Source organism: Beta vulgaris, chromosome 6 (genome assembly GCF_026745355.1).
Source record: "Beta vulgaris subsp. vulgaris cultivar EL10 chromosome 6, EL10.2, whole genome shotgun sequence".
Lineage (NCBI taxonomy): Eukaryota > Viridiplantae > Streptophyta > Magnoliopsida > Caryophyllales > Amaranthaceae > Beta > Beta vulgaris.
In genome coordinates, this window is record NC_079207.1 from 60957694 (window position 1) to 60964785 (window position 7092).

The 7092-nt window shown below is 41.6% G+C and overlaps 1 long non-coding RNA gene across 1 annotated transcript; it reads left to right on the forward strand.

Moving 5' to 3' along the window:
• The first annotated feature begins 5704 nt into the window (after nucleotides 1-5704).
• On the forward strand, nucleotides 5705-6120 carry LOC130591937 (uncharacterized). The gene is made up of 3 exons (XR_008969896.1): nucleotides 5705-5776; nucleotides 5861-5971; nucleotides 6054-6120. It is a non-coding gene; the product is annotated as an uncharacterized LOC130591937 (long non-coding RNA).
• Nucleotides 6121-7092: the final 972 nt, after the last annotated feature.

Sequence of the window (7092 nt, forward strand, 5' to 3'; positions counted from 1 at the left end):
AGGACCCCATTTTGAGTTTTCAGGTTGCTAATTTGCCACCAGCTTGCTACACGATGTCGCGTGCAGAGAAACGGATTTTTTGCGAGTCATTGTATGGCATTAAGGTCCCTACTGGCTACTCATCGAATATGAAGCGCTTTGTTACCTTAAATGGTGAGTTGAAGTTATCGAGTATGAAATCGCACGATTGTCATGTCATGATGCAAGTATTCTTACCGATTGCAATTCGTGGGATACTTCCAAAGCATGTGAGGCACACCATTACAGAACTGTGTTCATTTTTTCATTCAATCTGCAGCAAAGTCCTAGACCCGTCGACCCTCGATTCCTTGCAGTCCAGAGTAGTTGAAACTCTATGCAAATTTGAGATGTATTTCCCCCCCGCATTCTTTGACATTATGGTCCATCTCATTGTCCATCTAGTTCGAGAAATTAAGTTGTGTGGTCCAGTGTTTTTGAGGTGGTGCTATCCTTTTGAGAGATATATGGGAACTTTGAAGGATAAAGTTCGAAATCCTACACAACCAGAATGTAGTATAATTCAAGGGATTGTGGGTGAAGAGATCAGTAATTTTGTGGCTGAGTATTTTGCTAGTGTTGATCCTGTTGGACTTCCGACATCCCGACACGAGGGGCGACTTGAGGGCAAGGGTACAATTGGTTCAAAATTGATCAGACCTTCCGTAGAAAAGCGTAAACAAGCTCACTTATTTGTATTGCATCACGTACCAGATGTCCATCCTTATTTAAGTGAACATATGGAGGAATTACGTGTTAGCAATCATGGAAAAGGAGTGAGGGCATTGACGTAAATGCATAACAAGACTTTCATTGATTGGTTTCATAAACGAGTACTCAATGATTTGGATGAAAGTGTTCCTGAAACAGTCAAGTGGTTAGCATTTGGTCCTCGTGAAGTTGTACGCTCTTATGAGGGTTATGATATAATGGGTATACGTTTTGGACTGAACGTCAAGATCTCAAGTCAAGATCGCAACAAAATAGTGGTGTTTCACTTGTGGCGTCGTCTGCACAATATGCAAGCTCGAAAGATAAGTCGCCTGTACATGCCGAAAATAACTATTATGGGCGAATACAAGAAATATGGGAGCTGGACTACTGTACTTTTAATATTTGCCTCTTGTGTTGCACGTGGGTTGACAATAATCGACGTTGTGTAAGAAACGATGATCCTTGCGGTTTCACTCTTGTTGACCTTAGTCGTTTACGTGAAACTGAGGAGCCATTTGTAATTGCATCACAAGTCAAGCAAGTATTTTTTGTAACTGATCCTGCTGATCATAAGTGGTCAATTTTTGTACCTGGTAAAAGGAGTATCCTCGGTATTGGTGATGTTGATAATGAGGAAGAATATGATGCATTTGAGGACCTCCCCCCCTTTACCTATCCTGAAATTCGTGTGGAAGATGATGTAAATATGTCGGAGAATTATACGCGTGTAGATCACATGGAAGGGATACATGTACTTGAGGATTCTAAGAAAAGGCGGAAGCTCAATAAATCATGAGACATAAACTCAGGTCAGTGTAATTTCTCCAATTTGTAACTATTTTGGCCTATTTTGGCCTTTTCGCTCCCAAAATGTAGTTATGAAGTGATTTAACCCCAAATTTTCTTTGAACATGATTATATGATGTATAATGTAACTAGTATGTAGATTTTTAGGCTTTAATTTGTTGTTGGTTGCATTTCAAGAACGAAAAGGCCATTTCCGGCCTATTTTGGCCTATTTTGGCCTTTTCGCTCCCAAAATGTAATTATGAAGTGATTTAACCCCAAATTTTCTTTGAACATGATTATATGATGTATAATGTAACTAGTATCTAGATTTTTAGGCTTTAATTTGTTGTTGGTTGCATTTCGGGAACGAAAAGGCCATTTTCGGCCTATTTTGGCCTATTTTGGCCTTTTCGCTCCTAAAATGTACTTATGAAGTGATTTAACCCCAAATTTTCTTTGAACATGATTATATGATGTATAATGTAACTAGTATGTAGATTTTTAGGCTTTAATTTCTTGTTGGTTGCATTTCGGGAACGAAAAGGCCATTTCCGGCCTATTTTGGCCTTTTCGCTCCCAAAATGTACTTATGAAGAGATTTAACCCCAAATTCTCTTTGAACATGATTATATGATGTATAATGTAACTAGTATGTAGATTTTTAGACTTTAATTTATTGTTGGTTGCATTTCGGGAACGAAAAGGCCATTTCCGGCCTATTTTGGCCTATTTGGCCTTTTCGCTCCCAAAATGTACTTATGAAGTGATTTAACCCCAAATTTTCTTTGAACATGATTATATGTTGTATAATGTAACTAGTATGTAGATTTTTAGGCTTTAATTTGTTGTTGGTTGCATTTCGGGAACGAAAAGGCCATTTCCGGCCTATTTTGGCCTATTTTGGCGTTTTCGCTCCCAAAATGTACTTATGAAGTGATTTAACCCCAAATTTTCTTTGAATATGATTATATGATGTATAATGTAACTAGTATGTAGATTTTTAGGTTTTAATTTGTTGTTGGATGCATTTCGGGAACGAAAAGGCCATTTCCGGCCTATTTTGGCCTATTTGGCCTTTTCCCTCCCCCTTGCTGCCAACCCCCCTCCCCCCCCCCCCCACCCCTCCCCCTTGCTCCCCACCTGCAGCCCCCCTGCTCCCCCTGCACCCCCCTTACCCCTACTCCCCCTGCACCCCTGCTGCCACACCCCTGCACCCCCTGCTGCCACCCCTGCTGCCCCACCTGCACCCCTTCCCCCCGCACCCCCTCCCCCCCCCCCCCGCACCCCCTGCTGCCCCCCCCTGCACCCTTCCCCCCTGCACCCCCCCTGCTGCCCCCCTCCCCCCGCACCCATTTCCCCCCTGCACCCCCCTTCCCCCCTGCACCCCCTTTCCCACCCCTGCACCCCCCTCCCACCCCCTGCACACCCCCTCCCCCACTGCCCCCCTCCACTGCACACCTCCCCTCCCCCTCCCCTCCCCACCCCTGCTGCACACCCCTCCCCACTGCACACACCCTCCCTTGCACACCCCCCCCCCCCCCCCCCCCACTGCTGCCCCCTCCCCTCTGCACCTCTCCCCTCCCCACTGCACCACCCCCTCCCGCCCTAAATGTTTAATTTTTTTTAATGCGTATGTTGTACAATTTCAGGGACATGGCGGAGGTGCATACGGATACGAGTGGAACACACTACCGAGGATGAGTGTTACGATCAGAAGAAAGGACAAAGGCAATTGGTTATGGCTCGCCGTGAAGAAAAAGGTTTACAAAGGCCAAGTAAGAACTTGGACCGAAAAAGAGGAAAGGAAGGGGACCTACAAAGTCACTAGGGAAACCACCCTAATGACTTTGGATTACGATTATTTGGGACAACCTTGTGGAAAATGGCGTCAAAAGTATGCCATGCAAGTTGGGATTTGCATGCATAAGCTCTCCATTCTCCACTCTTGGAAAGAGGTCCCCGAGACTTTGAAGAAGATGATTTGGGAAGATACTATGGTAAGATTCGCGTACATTTACGTTTAGAATCTTAACACTTTAGTTAAATATACTATGTAATATTTACTAATTTGTGAAATGCGTTCTTTGTAGAATCAATTCCATATTCCAAATGATGAAGCGAAGAAGGATTTGTTTCTATCCGCAGTTGCCCAGAGGTTCCGAGACTTCAAGGCCAAGCTAGTGTCGGGGTGGATCACGAAGCGGAGAAAAGTCAGGGGAACAAAGAAGAAGAAGATCTACGACGGGGGAGCAACACCTTCTTCTGAGGCTTCACAGGACACATCATTTGAGGCGCCCTCCAAGCTTCCATATCAGATATGGAGGCATATCACAGCTAAGGAGTGGCATGCATTTGTTGCACAAAAAAACAACCCCAGAAGCTGTTGTAAGAATTTTTTTTTTGCTAAGATTTAATACTTTTAGATCCAATATTATTGTATAACATCATATCTAACCTTTGTTTATATTTGTATGTTTCAGGCATATGGTTCTAAAAATAGCGCGAATGCAAAAGCTAGGAAGCACTATCACCATCTGGGTGCTCAGTCGTATGGTCAGGCGAGAGAATCGTGGATGTACAACCATTACCCCACGATTGCGTCGACCACGACATCGGGCACTAGCTCTACGACGACAGTTGCACAGCGGCAACCAGATAGAGCGCTCGATTGGTGGTGTTCCATGCAGGGTTGATGCAAAGGGACAGAGAGTCATACCTGATCCGCAACAAAACAGATAGCTAATGCCATTGCAAGTACATATTATAAGTTTTTGATAAAAGTTACATAATAATATAACTTGTGCGCTCACGAGTATTTCTCTCTTATCCTTATGCAGATTGGCTTGAAGGAAAAGGAGGTAATTGGTGAGTTCACTCCTAGAGTACAAGTTGATGCTTACACAGACTCTAGGACGGGACCAATATGCTATGAGTGTGAGGCGTAGGAGGTGTCCGCCTCGGGGTCAGAAAGGTTTATGGTGATCAATACACCTCTACGTCAAGATCCAGTGCCTCTAGTGTCAATTCATCACCTTCCATAGATGTGGAGGCTATGAAAGCCCAGCTTCGGGAGGAGCTCAGAGCGGAGATGACTCAGAATTTCAACGCCATTTTGGCGCAGATGGGCTTACTGACTTTTGGTGCTTTCACGCAGGGCAATGTTCCTACGCAGCCTCATCCATATCCGGAGTTCACGGTAATCATTTAATATCACAAATATTGTTCTTAAATATATTGTTTCATACACTAACTATTAATAGAGTTTTTTTTTAAAGGAAGAGACACCATGTGAGCTACTAAATCAAGGAGATGGTCATGGTAGTTTCATTATCGTGGCTTATGGATCTGTACAGCCCCCTAGGGACCGGGTACGATTGCACAACCAGCCAGTCGCTGATATTCACTATGTGGTCAGCGTTTCAGACATTGTGCCCGGTTTCGAAGCATTTCCTCTTCCGCTGCCGAATGCAGGAGTTGGTGTACAGTTATTGTCTGATGCCCTTGGCAGTTATATTCTATGGCGCGTGCATTGGTGCGGTTATCAGATCAGGTACAATGTTAACATAAGTTATATACATAGTTTTCTTTTATAGTTCCTATATATGATTGTCAGTAATATCTTTTAATTTAACTAATTACTAGGGTTCGGGGAAGGCCGACAGGAAGGGAAAGAAGGTAGCTTCACCTCAGGGAGGCCGACGTGCCCAAGTAAATGTTTCTACGGCAAAGTCTCCACTCATTACGGATATGGAGGTGGTGCAAGGCCTTACTCAACCGTGCTTCTGGTACATGAGTGCGTTAGCGATGCAGACGATGAAGCAATGATTGAGATTAAGTTGTCGACCACCAATTCCACTACATTGAGGAAACATCGACCTTCATTTCTAAGGTTGATATTAAAGAATTCTTACTTGGGACGAGTTGAATGTTTCCATGATACAAACATTCATGAGGTAATACTTTATTAGTATATTTAAATTAATAAATATACATATATGCCTTAATTAAGTAGTTTCAATCCAACTAATAATAACTTCTATAATAAGTAAGTTTTATTTTTATCAATATGAATTCTCAGGCTATTATACAATGATTTGAGGCATCTAGTCAGCCAATGTTTGGTTGGTTATGTCCAAGCTTTGTACGAGATAACAGTTGCGTAAAAACGAAAGGAGGTGAAAGCATATCTCAAGGATTCTTTGAACGCATGTTCTCGTATTGGATATAAGATCATTCTTCTTCCTTACATTGAATCGTATGCTTCTTAAACTCACTTTTTAATTAATTAAATTGACCTATTAGTTGTTCTACGATAAGAATAACATTTTTATTGTTGTAGGAACCATTGGACACTGATTGCAATATGTTTGTCACGTAACGAAGTCTACCACTTTGATTCTTTGCGTAAAGGAACAATACGGTCCTTACTAGTCAAATCATTGTTAAATAGGTAGCCTAATCGAAACTATATGCACACTTAGCTTATTAAATATTAAATGTACATCTAATCTTATAATAATCTATTGATGTAGTGTGATGAAGAAGCGTACTGCATCTGGACTTCGACAAGGAAAACCTCCTGTTTGGTATTTAGTCGAGGTAACATGAGTAATTTTTTGCATCCTTTTATAGAAACACATAATACACATCTAACATGTCATTTATTGCATCTTTGGTGAATTTTAGTGTCCGGTACAAGAAGGTGGACTTGCGTGTGGGTATTACGTCATGAGGTTCATGCTCGATATCGTTAACTATTGCAAAAATGTTGGTGATCTTCGAAAGGTATGTAACTTTTAGGTTTCCAATTGTTGTTTGTTGCATTTCCGGCCTATTTTGACCTTTTCGCTCCCAAAATGTAGTTATGAAGTGATTTAACCTCAAATTCTCTTTGAACATGATTATATGAGGCATAATATAACTAGTATGTAGATTCTTAGGCTTTAATTTGTTGTTGGTTGCATTCCGGGAACGAAAAGGCCATTTCCGGCCTATTTTGGCCTTTTCGCTCCCAAAATGTACTTATGAAGTGATTTAACCCCAAATTTTCTTTGAACATGATTATATGAGGCATAATATAACTAGTATGTAGATTCTTAGGCTTGCATATGTTGTTGGTTGCATTCCGGGAACGAAAAGGCCATTTCCGGCCTATTTTGGCCTATTTTGGCCTTTTCGCTCCCAAAATGTACTTATGAAGTGATTTAACCCCAAATTCTCTTTGTACATGATTATATGAGGCATAATATAACTAGTATTTAGAATCTTAGGCTTGCATTTGTTGTTGGTTGCATTTCGGGAACGAAAAGGCCATTTCCGGCCTATTTTGGCCTTTTCGCTCCCAAAATGTACTTATGAAGTGATTTAACCCCAAATTCTCTTTGAACATGATTATATGAGGCATAATATAACTAGTATGTAGATTCTCAGGCTTGCATTTGTTGTTGGTTGCATTTCGGGAACGAAAAGGCCATTTCCGGCCTATTTTGGCCTTTTCGCTCCCAAAATGTACTTATAAGTCATTTAACCCCAAATTTTCTTTGAACATGATTATATGAGATATATTATAAC